This window comes from Fopius arisanus, unplaced genomic scaffold (genome assembly GCF_000806365.1).
Source record: "Fopius arisanus strain USDA-PBARC FA_bdor unplaced genomic scaffold, ASM80636v1 scaffold00001, whole genome shotgun sequence".
Taxonomy (NCBI): domain Eukaryota; kingdom Metazoa; phylum Arthropoda; class Insecta; order Hymenoptera; family Braconidae; genus Fopius; species Fopius arisanus.
The window spans coordinates 4,969,812-4,983,814 of NW_011887740.1; the positions used below are offsets into that span (position 1 = coordinate 4,969,812).

At 39.5% G+C, this 14,003-nt stretch overlaps 1 protein-coding gene across 2 annotated transcripts in view; it reads left to right on the forward strand.

Annotated features, from left to right (window-relative positions):
* Positions 1-14,003, forward strand: part of LOC105264587 (tetratricopeptide repeat protein 5) — an 81,035-nt gene that overhangs the window by 28,705 nt on the left and 38,327 nt on the right. The window contains exon 9 of one of the 2 annotated variants that reach the window (XM_011301589.1): positions 9,897-9,935. The exons of the other annotated variant lie outside the window; for it this stretch is intronic. The gene's annotated coding sequence lies outside the window, so the exon portion shown is untranslated. Of the gene's footprint in view, positions 1-9,896; positions 9,936-14,003 lie in introns of those variants that run through there. 2 annotated transcript variants of the gene reach the window in all.

Genomic DNA, 14,003 nt, shown 5'->3' on the forward strand with positions numbered 1-14,003 from the left:
CGGAGTTAAAAGTTTAAAGAATTAGCGAGTACTTGAGGATTAGAATAATTTGATTAGTCATTGTTACCTATTAGTGGAAAATAAATGTTACCGATTTTTGGGAAAAGAATCTCATGAAACGGATGATTAATGCCTGATGTCATGAGTGTGTAACAACTCACTCAGGAGAACGAGTGTAACACAGACGTTTTCATACCAATCGGGTGTAACACGTGTGGAGGATGGATGGTCTCGGCAGTAGGTCGCACTGAAAAGAGAAAAAAATATATATGGTGTACACCCTTGATGAATTGTCCGCACGTGCCTGAGCAGTACGTACGCCTAATTATACGGCGATCAGGCACAATCACCAAGTGCACGGATTTAAAAAATCTCACGTTTGGCGCTTCTAAAAATTTTCCATTACGATTTCAATATCATTTTTTTTTTTCTCCCATTCACTTTTTAACGAATTTTTATCACTTTTTTATCCACCCCCATATCATCTCCTCTCACAACACATGAGAAACAAATTGGCCCGGGCATAAAACCCTTCCGAAAATCCAGCGAATGGAAATTTCCGAAATTCATATTTACCATGAAGGTATCACCACACGCTCGACTATTTGTAGACAATTTTTTTCTCTCTGTTTCACGACACGAAAGGCAGTTTGTGGGTCCACTATCCGCTCGTAAATAAAGCGTACAGCTCACTCTCTTTATCGGCTACGGGATATCGAGTTAAAAACAGAAAATACATCACCGAAATAACGAATAAATGTATACCTATCACTTCTGGTACATAAAGCCGTATGTGTAGTACATGCTGCCCACTGGCGTCAACGCGTGTCTATTGTATTGCACATCGAAACAAACGTACGAGGATAAAGTACGTTTTACACGCGTGACAAGCGGATTTTTATCTTCTTTTATGTTCCATCCAAAAATTCAGTAAAAAGTCGAATTTCAATGGAATCAATTTCAAAAACCAAGAGAATACTGATAAAAATATTTCAAATATCAATCCACATGCTCATATGCCAGTCATATTAAATCAAAACAACAAATTTCATTATTCATTATTCATATTTCATTATTTCATTATTCTACTCTACCAATTATCATAACTATTCCGAAATTAAAATATATCTTCCTAATCTTCATTTACAAAAGGAAATAATTAATCATCCCAATCATATTTTACCGAATACTGATTTCAAATTGGAATTCTCATAATCAAGTTGAAGAATAATTCAACTCTAAGCATCAGCATTCCATTAATTCCTTTCAACCCAATTTTTAAAAAATCCCCTAAATTTTTCTCTCACTGTTCCTTGGGTGTGGGCGACAGTTTTTCGCTACCCTATAGGAGTGTCTGGTTTTTTACCCTTGAAGAATGGAAGAACACCGGGAAAAAGAATAACAAAAACATTTGGAAAGAAGAAAAACCATCAAGTAGCGGGGATGTTGAATAAAAACTCGAAAGAGCAGGACCGGACTGCGTAATATAATTCAGTAAGTTTATGACTGGCTCGGGGTGGGGGGTGGAGGGCAATGGCGGTTTGCATATAACCAGGGGTAAGTCCGCCGGGAGCACACGGACTTCTACAACCCCTCATTGCGAAATAGAGAAATAGAAAGGGGTGAGAGTGAGAGAGAAAAGGGGTTGGTTTGCCGTATTTCTTGTCTGGTAAGCTTTACGGCTGCCGCGCTCTGCGTTATGACCTCCGAATGGATTATCGTTCCTCCGTGTTTCACTTGCTTGTTTCCTCTTTTCATTCTACGACTCATTTCTTTACCCCATATATTTTACCCTTTACCCTTTTACCCCAAGGACAGGACTCCACGAGCATCCAAAATCGTCAACCAAAGTTCAATCTTCTAGACGTCAGAAATTTTATCATAAAATTTTCTCATGATTGATAAATAAATTCCGATATAATTGCATAACAGTCGGTAAAATTGGAGTAATTAGAGTTTACTTTCGTGACCATCGGGCGAATGGATATCGGATGAAGAAGGAATGAGGTATTGGTACTCTGGTCTTATGTAAACGCCTGTCGTACCCCGTACTCACTGTCCTCAGGCCATGCGAACGCACGTGCGTATACATACACATAAAATATATATACAGTCGTTTATATTGTGTACCAGCACGAGACTCTGGGGTTTCTCCTCGTCTTACGTTTTGTATATACAACATTGGACGCCATCATTGAAGTCACCAGAGTGGAATTGATTTGAATGTTTTTTTGAGCGGCAATGCCGCCGGCCATCTCCATGCAGTCCAATACATAATGTCTTTGTGTTTTTGTCTCCCTTTTTGGATGTTTGTGAACTATTTAAATCAACCCTCTCCCTTTTATTTTCTTCCTGCAATCTCAAAATTGTTAATAGACCGCAGATCTGGGCGTGATATTTCCCTTACGAATACCTCATTACTCCTTAATTAATTGTACCATTAATATTTAATGATTTTATAAGAAAAATATTATTTCGTATCTTTTTAACACTCGGTAGTCCTTTTGTTTGTTTTGGGGGGTTATGATTGGAGATATAAAATTAATGAAAGTGTTTGATCGTAATGTTGTTGAGTACTGAGAGGTACTAGTTGAGGTATACGTACTCGATGGAATATTTCAGTTCATTACGAAATGCAAATTGCGTGTGAGGGCAGATCGATGACTTTATACGGTGTGCCACGCGTTTAAATAGTTAGGGGTGAGAATCGGTCACGAGTGTACATGGAGGTGACACGCGCCTCGTTACTTGGCAATTTCCGGGTTTTTTTTTTTTTTGCCAGAATATTTTAATAATTTTGTCAACCCTTTGACAGGCGATATTGCGGGCCCTCGATGGGTGAGATGAAAATGGTATTAATTTGTTGGAGAGTCCATGGGAGACGCGAGAAGATTTCCCGATATGAAAAGCCGACGGTTAACCTTTTTTTGTTTATCAAAGTATTATCTTTGTTCTTAAAAAATGTAATTGTTTATTTAGCGAGAGGATTTTTCCGTGATTTGAATTGTTTCATGAATTTATTGATGAATTCAACTCGTCCCACCCAATTTTCTCGGGATAGTCCGTAAAATGAAATTAGACTCGCCGTTCGGTTAAATAAATGGCAACGTACATTCGTGATGTGTGATCGGCAAAAATGAAGTGATACGTCAGTGATGGGTGGCAAATCGGGCATCATAATTGGCGTCGACACTACCGACACGTGTCCCATTCATATTTTTCATCTCCGTTATGTATCAACAGTAAGACCTGCTCATATATTTTAGCCAGTTGAAATCATAACTCTAATTCACGATATCGAATCGAATTACATGCGGCGATCGCTCGTTATCTTTGTCTGGGTGTTTGGGAGTGTGAGGTACCTCGTGTCCATCGACTCTTGTGCATTTTGCCTGATCGTTCGTCAATCCGTCGCACATTTTCTGGGTATAAGCGTCATTTCCTTTTGTAGACACCCCATCGTCGACGACACGAGACGTCACGTGTCGGAGAAACTACCCTTGTACTTTTTTAACCCCGGGACCAGAGTGTGTACCAGGAACGTCAATGAATCCACCCACTTTACGCACCCCTGATAGTGTCGACTTTTTTTTTTCCTTTCATCTTTAGAGGAATTGCAGATGTTTAATAAAAATGTACTTAACCGGTGGAATATTATCTTTTTCACGCCTCAGAGGACACCTCGTCACCAACAAATGTGAATTTTATCTTTCATTACTCGAAATAATCATAATGATGCACGAATAAATAAATAAAAACATGCAATTATATCAAATTTGGTTTGATATATCAAAATTAAGTGTAAATTGAATTTATCAATAGGAGAGAAGTTCACGTACAATTTTTCATGAAATTACAATTATTGAATTTACATTAATTGATGGCGAATTAATTTTGTCGGTGATTGTCTCGCCTTATCCTTTTTATATCGGCATTGAGCGAGAATTTTTTGTTTTAGCGCCGTGGAAATATTTGTGAGACATTAATTAAACTTTTATTGGCATTCTCTCCAATTATCCAGCAGTGATTAAATTTTTACTCATTTTTTAAATCAATTTACGGGAGATATCACCCGTAAAACTGCTAATTCTAATTTACAAAAATAACGACTGGAATAACTGTAGCATAGACTAGGGTAGGGGGTGGTGTAAAGTTCACATGACGTTCGTTTGGTACTGTTTATTAACTGTCCGATCACAACTCACACATACACATTGTCAATGTTTTTTTTTTGTTTGTCACCGAGCAGAACACACTCTCCCCAGCTTTTTTTTCAAATATTTTTCTTCTCGTTTTTCTCTCTTTATTTCCATTCATTTTTCACGTTTGAAAAAATATGCTCACTGATACGTGACAGTTTTATTACGTAAAAAAATAACATTTTAGGATTAATTAGAGAGCCCGACATCGTACGTATCGAGAGACCAATAAAAAAATTAAATCAACCAGTCATATAATATGTAAATTAATTTTCAGGGAAAAATCGAAACGGGGAATGATTTTTAAAAATCGGAGGGAAAAATTGAGGGGAGAAAAGAATGAACAAATAGTCCGCATTGAATTTTTCATTTCGTCGAACAGGTTTCACTCTGTTGTTTTATTTTTTTTTATCTGCAGCAGTGGTTTTTCGGTCCAATAAAAAATCAACTCCAATTATCCTCCATAAAATTATATAAAAATAATAAAAAAAAGTCATCCAAAAAATTATAAAAAAAAACATTCATAATAAAAAATAAACGCATCTCCTTGACCTCTAGAAGTATCAAAATACAAATTCAATTAACGCAATTAACAATGACATTTGCGACGGTAAAAAATTTTCACCCACCGGTCAAACGGGAATTGAATTTTTGGGCAGATACGTTTAAAAATCATTGATGGAGAAATAAAATGTGAAAAGCATGTCAAAAAAAATTGAATTGTTGGAAGTCAATTGTCTGGGGTGGAAGAGGGATTTAATTACGTGGTTTGAAGTGAAAAGGACGGAATCAAAGTGGAGAAACTCTTCATCGTGGGCCCGTAGAGACTTCTTCCTTATTGAATCCTGGATGAATCAGCGAACGAGTGATCACGCGAAACACATACACTTCAATCCCTACTTTAGGGATTGCCACCGACTTTGTACCCCATTCCCCCATTATTTTTTTTCCAACCCACAATCCTCATCGAGCCGATGCTAACAATGTTTGCAGATATATTGTATCTCACGCATCACTTGGTCCGCAAATTGTTTTATAAACAGATTATGGCGACAGCCGCCCGCGCAATGGGGTCGCGATGCACCCCAACCTACCCATTTCTCTTTATAGTTATATGTTGTACATGACGATGGTAATACACCCGGAGGTTGGAGGGCCCCACCTCCTGTAATATTGTTGCAATAAAAGAGAAAATACATGACATCTTTCGGGATTTCCATCTCTTTTTTTCACGGGATTCACCGCACTGACCTCAAACTCAAAGCGAATGTTATGTTAACTCCATTTTAATCGCGAGATATTTCTTTCGATTTCGAGATCGACTTCCTTCCTCCTCTATCCATTCGGGTAAATAAAAATTGTAATCGGAATATTTTTTCCAAATTTTCAAAAAATTTCTAGAAAACTTTTCAGAATTTTTTTTTGAAACAAAAAAAATCGGGAAACGAAACAATCGTATTTTTTGGAAATGTTTTGAAACATTTTTCAACAATTTGTTTCAGGAATGTTTTTTTATAATTTTCTAGAAATTTTTGCGAATATAATTTTTTTTCTAATTATACTGTTGTTTTCTCACTTTTTTCATTTTTCAATATTTTCAAAAATTATTTTAAAAAAATTCCTATTTAAATTTTTGAAAAATTTTTTTTTCTCTTTCATAAAAAAAAATTCTGAAAAGTCGTCCAGAAATTCTTTGAAAATTTGGAAAAAATATTCCGATTCCATTTTTTTTACGCGGGCATTGAAGTCAACATACGTTTCAGTTCAAGGTATAAAAATCGAATTCCGAAAAATCGAAAGTGATTACTCCCAAAAAAAAAACCCCCAAATCCCCAATTTCGTTCCACCACAAGTCACCGTAACGCAAAAGTGTTAATGGACTTCCGTTACCCGGAAAATCTTCTCCGAGATCGGCTCATTGGTTGCCTAACAGCGGTTTACCCACTGGTGTTGTCCGGTCGAAGGGAATCGCGTGCTTATTGTGGTGAAATACTGGTGACTTAATGGCCTGTGACCTTTTTCGCGTGTGGATACAATTCTTGACGTAAAATTGCTCACAGCATTTACGGTGCATCAGTGTATCAACCGAGGAGAAGGGAAAATTTAGTTACAAGCGAAGAGAGAGAGCGGAAGACGGAGGCAAAAACGCTCAGCGTCCCGACGCTGTGACTCGCCTGCCAGGCGTCTCCGGTCGCGTGGCTTTATAGCTTTTCGTTCCTACCCCACCCCCTTCTCAAATTCTAAATTGTCCCGTTGTGCCCCTCAACCCTCAAACACCGGCCATTTTACTATTCCCTGTCACGATCTTCTGCGCTTCCGTTAACCCGGTCATACGGATTTTCTCCATTCCTCCTCGTTTCCGACATTTTTATTTGGTCATCAGATTGACAGATGGGTATGCAAAGTCCTGAAGGATGTCGGATTGATTTATACCAGCACTAACTGAGCTCTCTATTTTTTCAATACCAATTAATTAATACAACAGTAATAAATTTGATGATCTTAAAAATATCTAGATGCTGATGGTCAATGTGACATCGAGTCAGACCTCTAGAATGAAATAGAAAATATTTTATTGATTTATAACGAGATACATGGAGTCTTGTTAATTTACGAGGGTACCAGGAAGAGGTTAGGGGTGGTATCCGGTGGAGATAGTTGTAAGAAGACAGTAGAATGAGGCAAGCCCTCTGCCCTCTACCCTCTACCCTCTTTACTCTATCTACAATCTACTCTGTAGACCTCTTCTCATTGAGGACGAGTGCCCTCCTTCTTCTGTACGCTTCGCTGACTACAGACCACGGAGTTGAATCAATTAAAGTTTAATCCGGAACTTGGATGGAGGGGCGGTGGGGTGGTCAGGGGGTTGTGGATGAGCAGGGGGTTAGGGGTAGTTCATCGCAATATTGTGCAAAACCGCGCGGGTAGTTGGAGAGGGTACCAATAGAGAAAACTAATAGTGCAAGAGGGATGGTGAGATGAAATTGGGGGATGTGTATCGCTTACGGTAGGGGGTATCGCAGTCAGGGGTCCCAAAATCGGTGGAGAGAATAGTTACGAGTAATATAGGGTGACGCGTGCTGATGAGCTGAACCGGAAGCTGCACACCCCATCAATGCTATCACTTTAAGTCCATTTTTTTTCGTTGGGGTTTTCCATAAGTAATTCATTTTACGGTCCATTCGATTTTTGGGGTTGGACATACATCCCCCATGTCATTTCGAGAATTTTTATTATTTTATTTTATTGTTATTATTGGTAATTTTTTTCTCCATTGTGATTGAATTCGTTATTTTTTCTTGAGAAAAAATGTGGGAATGAATTGATTTATTTTCTCATCTCCGGAAAATTGGGAAATTTGTTATTTTTGGAATTTAAAGTTCTTGACGAAATACCCGTCGTGTCCTGAAATACCACGGAATATCCAATCACGTCGGTTGCTGGACAATAGCCAATATGGCTGGAGGGCGACGATCCGCGGGTTCGTGTCGAGACTTTTCGGCAGTGGTGCAATAAAAAAAAAAAGAAGAACAAGTGAAATCCCAAAAGCTAAAATGCTCTCCGAGTAGAATTCGTGGTGATTTCCTGGTACACCAGAGTGGTATATGAACCTCTCGACTGCTTCCAAGACTCTGTTTACCCAAACCGCGAAAATCAAGTGGTGAATACCTGACTCGACTCCAATATCGAGGATCGAGTACGTAAAATGAATCCAATTGGCCGAGCTCAGGCTCAAACGAACCAAATTCGAGTATTCGAGCCAAAAAATCTTGAAATATTCATTGAAAAAATTGTCCCCGAGGGGGAGGAAGAGAAAAAAAAAAAGTGGAAATCACTCCACTGTGACAATTGTACGGGCAAACCCTCTCTTATCCACAAACTCGTGGCCGATTCGTCGACCCGTGATGTAATTTCTCATTTTTACTCGAGAACAAAAGCGCGCTGAATCTTATTGTTCTTTTACCGGTAATTAAGGGAACCGAATTAGTTCGCGATTGTTCCACGTCTTTTACTCACTCTCACCCCTCACCGTTATTCACTCTTTCGTGGACTTTCCCTCCACCCTATGTTGGATAATAAATAAGATTCCTGAGAAAATTCCAACGGCACTCGTTTGGCGGAACTACACTTCATATAGGTATACTCAGCCATTTTCAGCGTACATATTACGCTAGAGTGACCACGGAGAATTAATGAGAACGAAAGGACACGACTTTCGAGTCTATTCTTCATTCTATTTATTTTTACTGTTGCCAGCAAGTGGAGAAAGACTAACCATTTTACTGTTGACAATTTGTAATTTCATTGTAATGAGTTTTGGTGTATGAAAGATTCATGTTCCAGTCATTATTTCAATTCCAGAAATAGTGAGTACAATTTTTATTTATGTCGCAGTGATTTGTGTGTTGGTACGGATCGCGAATAATTCACCTTTTGCCATAATAATAATTAATGTTCAATCATTCTTTGACATTTTTGAAATTTGAAAATTTTCTGTTGATGGGGTCGAAAGGAATATTATGAGATACTCTCAGGTACATCCCTCGGCACTCGTCCGATCTCTTAATTTACCCTCTTTTACTCGTATTTCATGGTGAACCGAGGAAATGTCCAATAGCCGTTACCGCACGGTAAGGAGAAAGGAGAAACTTGCGATTGCAAAAACTTGTCTGGACGGAAAACAATAAAATGAGAAGTTGGGATACACTATATCCACCAAAGCGAAGAAAACTCGAAAGCAGGAGTGGGTGAGAGTATGTACGTGAGACCCGGTATATCCTAACCCCCCGTCTATCTACTTCGAACTTTTCCTCGGCAACAAGAACCACCATTTCAAACAAAAATACTCATGGAAAAAATATAAAAACAATACGTAATGCTCTCTCTTCGACGAATTATTGGCGCATCACTTATTCCGAGGGATACAATTTACCCAGAGAAATAAAGGAAGTGGCTGTATTGCTCAGAGTATTCCCGACATTTCCTACGTTTTATTCTCCGTTCGTTTTCAATCGGTAAACGATTATCAGCCTCGATGATAATTGAACAATTTATCTTCTCCAATTATTCCGTCAATCCGTAAATTCACTATCAAACCATTGAAATTCTACAAGCTCTTATAACAAATTGCTCCCTTTTTTCAATTAAAAATAATTCAATTTAACAATTTGATAACCCATCATTTTTAAAACCGTAAAATCCTCAGAAATGACGATAACTTGTCGATAAAAAGTTTTTCCCTCCCCAAGAGATAAAAAATAATGCTCATCGTAATTCTCAAAATACTTCTGAACCCACTTGCCCCAATGTGAAAAACTTTTATTGTCGAAAATTCAGGAGGGGTTGAAAACAGTACAAAATGGCGGTGGCTTTCCGAAAAAGCCCAACTCCCGTCGTTTATCAAATGCTTGCAGTTAATCCAGTTATGGGCAATCGAGATCGGTCGGTGAAACGAAATGAAGAGTCCGGGATGGAGGAGCTTGTAACAAAATTCACAGTATTACAAGAAAAAGAGCCTGCAGGGGGTGGCAGAGGGGGAGGGGTGGGAGATGGTCATAGGCAAAAAAGGGGGAGATGCAAGGGGAAAGAAAGGAAAAAGGTGATGCGAGGGGAATGGAGGAGCGACGCTGATTGCAGCGTTGTAATGACAACGAGGGTGAGCAGTAGTCTGGAAGTAAGTAAAAATTTTAAATTTAGTTACAGTGGATGGTACCAGGACAACAGAGAAATACAGAGGGTGAGATTGAGGAAGGGAAAAGAGAGGACCAGGCGTGTTCGTGATGTGGTCGTGGATGTGGAAACTGAGCCTGGATGAGTCATCGGGATTTTGTTTCGTAACTATCCGACGGGAGTTTAATGTTTAAGTACGCAATGCATCAGATGCATGAAGGGAAAACGTTCAACTGTCACTAACAGACGTATCAAACGTCATCCGAAGGAAAAACGTTGAATTTCAATTATTTCATTTTAATATATTCAAAATACAGTGGATTCGAATAATAACCTATTTTTATAATAAAGAAGCCACTGAGATTTCACAATTGACAATTGTTTCAGTTTATTTACTGGAATGTACTGAGAAAAAAATTTTCGTTAGTCAATTTTTTTTTATATTTACTAACCACAAGAAAATATATTTGGCATTAGTCAGTCTTATGGGAGTATTTACAGAGTGACCGCCAGGTTTACTGGTGGGAAGAAAATGTTCTTGGCAAAAATAATTTTTTTTTTCTCAGTGTACGGTATACCATCGCCTCATTATCGGCAGAATTATTACGTGTATGGGATGCAATGCAGTAGAATACCGTTGTCGTCGCACCTCTCCTCGATTTATTTTTTCTCGTATCTTTCGGTTTTACCATTTTACTACCTTCGGGCTACAAGATGTAAACAATCCATTATTTCGGGAGTTGGGGAATTGAATTCCCGGAAAAATAAAGCTGAGAAATACATTTCTCTTGTCGTCGGATTTACTATTGAAGAAATTCAGTTTACGGTCGCAGTGAGCCCGGGGTGGGGGTAGTTCCATATAGTAGGATGGCCCGAATTCGCTTCCCCTACAGCCCCATGCACGCGACTATAACTGGAGTTAACTGTAATGATTTGCAGGCAATAATTGACGGAAAGATTTTTTTTTGTGTCAAATGGAGAGAAGCCGAGAATTCGGGGGGAAGAGAAATTAAATAATAATAATTGAATCTGGAAATGTGGAAGACTGGAAATATTATATCCAGATTCGACAGCTGAATATAATTTCCTCCAGAAAAAAAAACTCATCGCTTTTCCAATCTCTGCAATCTCGAAAATGAATCTCTCCCATCTACAGCTCGGAGAGGTCAGATAAAAAAGGGGCGTACCACACGAAAAAAAAGGGAAATATATCAATAGTTCGACGGGGATAATATTCGCAGGGTCCGAGAGAGATTCGACGAGGGTTGTGGGCTTTAATAAGGGGTTCCATTTGAATTTCACACTGACTTGGCGCGGTGGAAATTCTCAGCGATGGTGTTGCGTGGCAAAAGGGCCTTGGAGGAATGAAATAAAGAAAAATGGCTCATCGGAGGGCGAAGGAAACAACGGAAAGGGGAAAGAATGAAGAATGGCGTATCGGAGGAGAAAGAAAAATATAAAGAAGCGGGGGTGTGCGACTGATCGACTCGAATAAAGTTTCTGTGGTGTACTGCAGGGGCTGGCAGTGTACACCAAAATCTGGGGGATTTCTCTATCCCAATGTCGTATACTGTACGAACCAACTGTAACTGCAACCGATCAACAGTTAGATTATTAGTGTATTAGAACTTGCCTCATAACTCACGGGACTAATGGTCTAGAGCATAAGCTCTCCTTCTGTCTGACATATTTCCTCTTTATCATTACTATTATTTTCTTTCCAACATTGCAATTGACGCGATGTATTATTTGTCAACCCCTGGGACTCTCATCTAGTACTTATTTGTCATCTTATTTTTTATCTTGCGAGATCTAGTGTACGTTTAACGTAAATCGAATATTTTTAGTTCCAAAAATTCAATCAAAATAAAAAAAAACCGCGGGTTGAAAATTATTCACTGGTATTATATTGAGACGGTGAAAATTCAAATAACCTTCCGAAGATAATAGGGAATGGTAAATTCTCATTGGAGGAAAATTCAAAAGAAGCATTTACCCACAATTCGCTCACCCGCGAATGGCACGTGCGATGATCCTCCCGCATACCAACGCGCCACTTTTCGCGTTCGTCGCAATGTAACCCACCACCGAGGGGATGCCGACGAGATAGTGAATTCCGATCCCTCGCATTTTCCGCAAGACCACCTCCCACCCCCCCGTCAAAGTATCCCATACAGATCGATTCAAAGGAGCATCAATTCCCCGATTTCTCGATAAAAAAAAGCAAAAAACAAAGAGAAAAAAAATTTTAAAAATAACATTTCAACACGAAACTGCATCTCAATTCGTCTGCTTATCCATTTCGCTAACCTTTTGGATTAAAATCACCAGATCCCTCCTCGTTTCTTTTTCCAATCCATCGAAACAGCTGCAGCGAGACGCACGTAAACTCCGAAGGGTGAGCATTTGCCGTTGATGCATTCACCGATGAATCCCCGGGATTGTTTTAATGCCATTTAAACTAATCGAATTAGAATGAATCAATGTGGACGATGCGAATTCTGCAGACACGTTCATGGCATTCACTGTATTCCAATGGGCCGCCATGTGAGAGTGATAAAGACCCTAGATAGCCAGGAGGAGAGAAGGGTGAGGTTGACAGGAGGGAATTTTCGATGGAAGAAAAAAAAATCAGGGGAAGGGGGGGGGGGGACACTCGTGTGTGGATGTGCCAAACCTCTTTCAACCCCCCACCCTCTCACCCTCTCTCTCTCTCTCTCTTTTTGACGTTCCTTCCGCAAATCCGCAGCTGCCAGGCACAGGAACCACTCGACCGGAAGTAACACGACTACTGCCTAACACACGTATATATCTGGTACATTATATCCCCCTCGTGGATTTTTTTTTTTAAATCAAAATATTTCACATCATCCTGCTAATTAAACTACTGCGTAACCAATTTTCCTCTATTTTTCTGTGCATGGTGGGGGATGGTGGGGCGGTGGGACTTGATGGAGTTTTTTTTTTTAATAAAATAATTTTTTAATGCACTTGTATTTTCTTATGATACTGGTGAGTTTTTGGATATTTGTTTCTCGTTTCGATGTTTTATTTTCATTTTTATGTTTCATGTTACGCGATCGGGGGGGGTGGTCGACGCGCAGGGAACGACGCGCCGTCGACCCACCCCCCGAAAAACATCACCCTTAGTGTATTCCGTTGGCAACCCTCCCCATGGGCATCGCCCCGCCTCTACACCGCACTACTGGGGCTTGAGCATCGCCACTGGTGGCACAGAATCCCAGCGCAGGCCTTTCAAGTTATAACCAGTTGGATTGCTATTTTATATTAGAATCTATTTCGAGATTGAGATTTATTAAATCGAAAAATTTTTCACCTGGTCATTGCGAATTTTCATACACCCTCTTGTAAATACCAGACTGACACTCCCCACAATAATAATAATCTAATAATAATAATAATCTCCACATGAACTATCAGATTCCATCGCCCGCACAAAGAAATCGAACAGTAAAATTTCCCAATCGAACTGATTCACCTAATCGAATAAATTTTCCCTCCCCCAGCAGCCTCCACCCCTCCTCACCTCACCCCTCACCCACTTCATTTTAATTACACAAAAAAAAACAATTTTCCCCCTTCGTTATAATTAATACAACTTGCTTCATCATCATAATTAAAATGAAGATTCCAATTTGTATTTCCCCGTAAAAATGAACTTGCATTACAACGATTTGACGTCAGGAGGTATGAAAGGATTGCTTAATGTATCTCTCAAAAGGCAAAGAGTGAAAATGAAAAAAAAAAAGAAGAGAGAAAAAAAAAGGTTGAATACTTGGGAGTCTAAAGGCCCCAGTGCAAAACCCTGAGCTAGAGTTTCCTTTCATTAGTTGGAGTAGTACGAAGCCGCGGAACCAACCAACGGCCCTGTATATGCCATACCGTCAGTCATGTCAGCCAAGCAACGAACCACCCCATTTTATACCTCATCCCTTGCCCTCCCCTTTACCTCCCCCCCGTTTTTTTCCCACCCCCTCAATCTGTCTCACTCACTCTTCATGATCCACTCTTGTGCTGGAGCGCGGACTCCTCATCTTGCGTGCGGTTGACTCGTTTTCAATGAATACAATGGCGAGCAGATCATATTGAATATGAAAACGGGAAATCAACGAG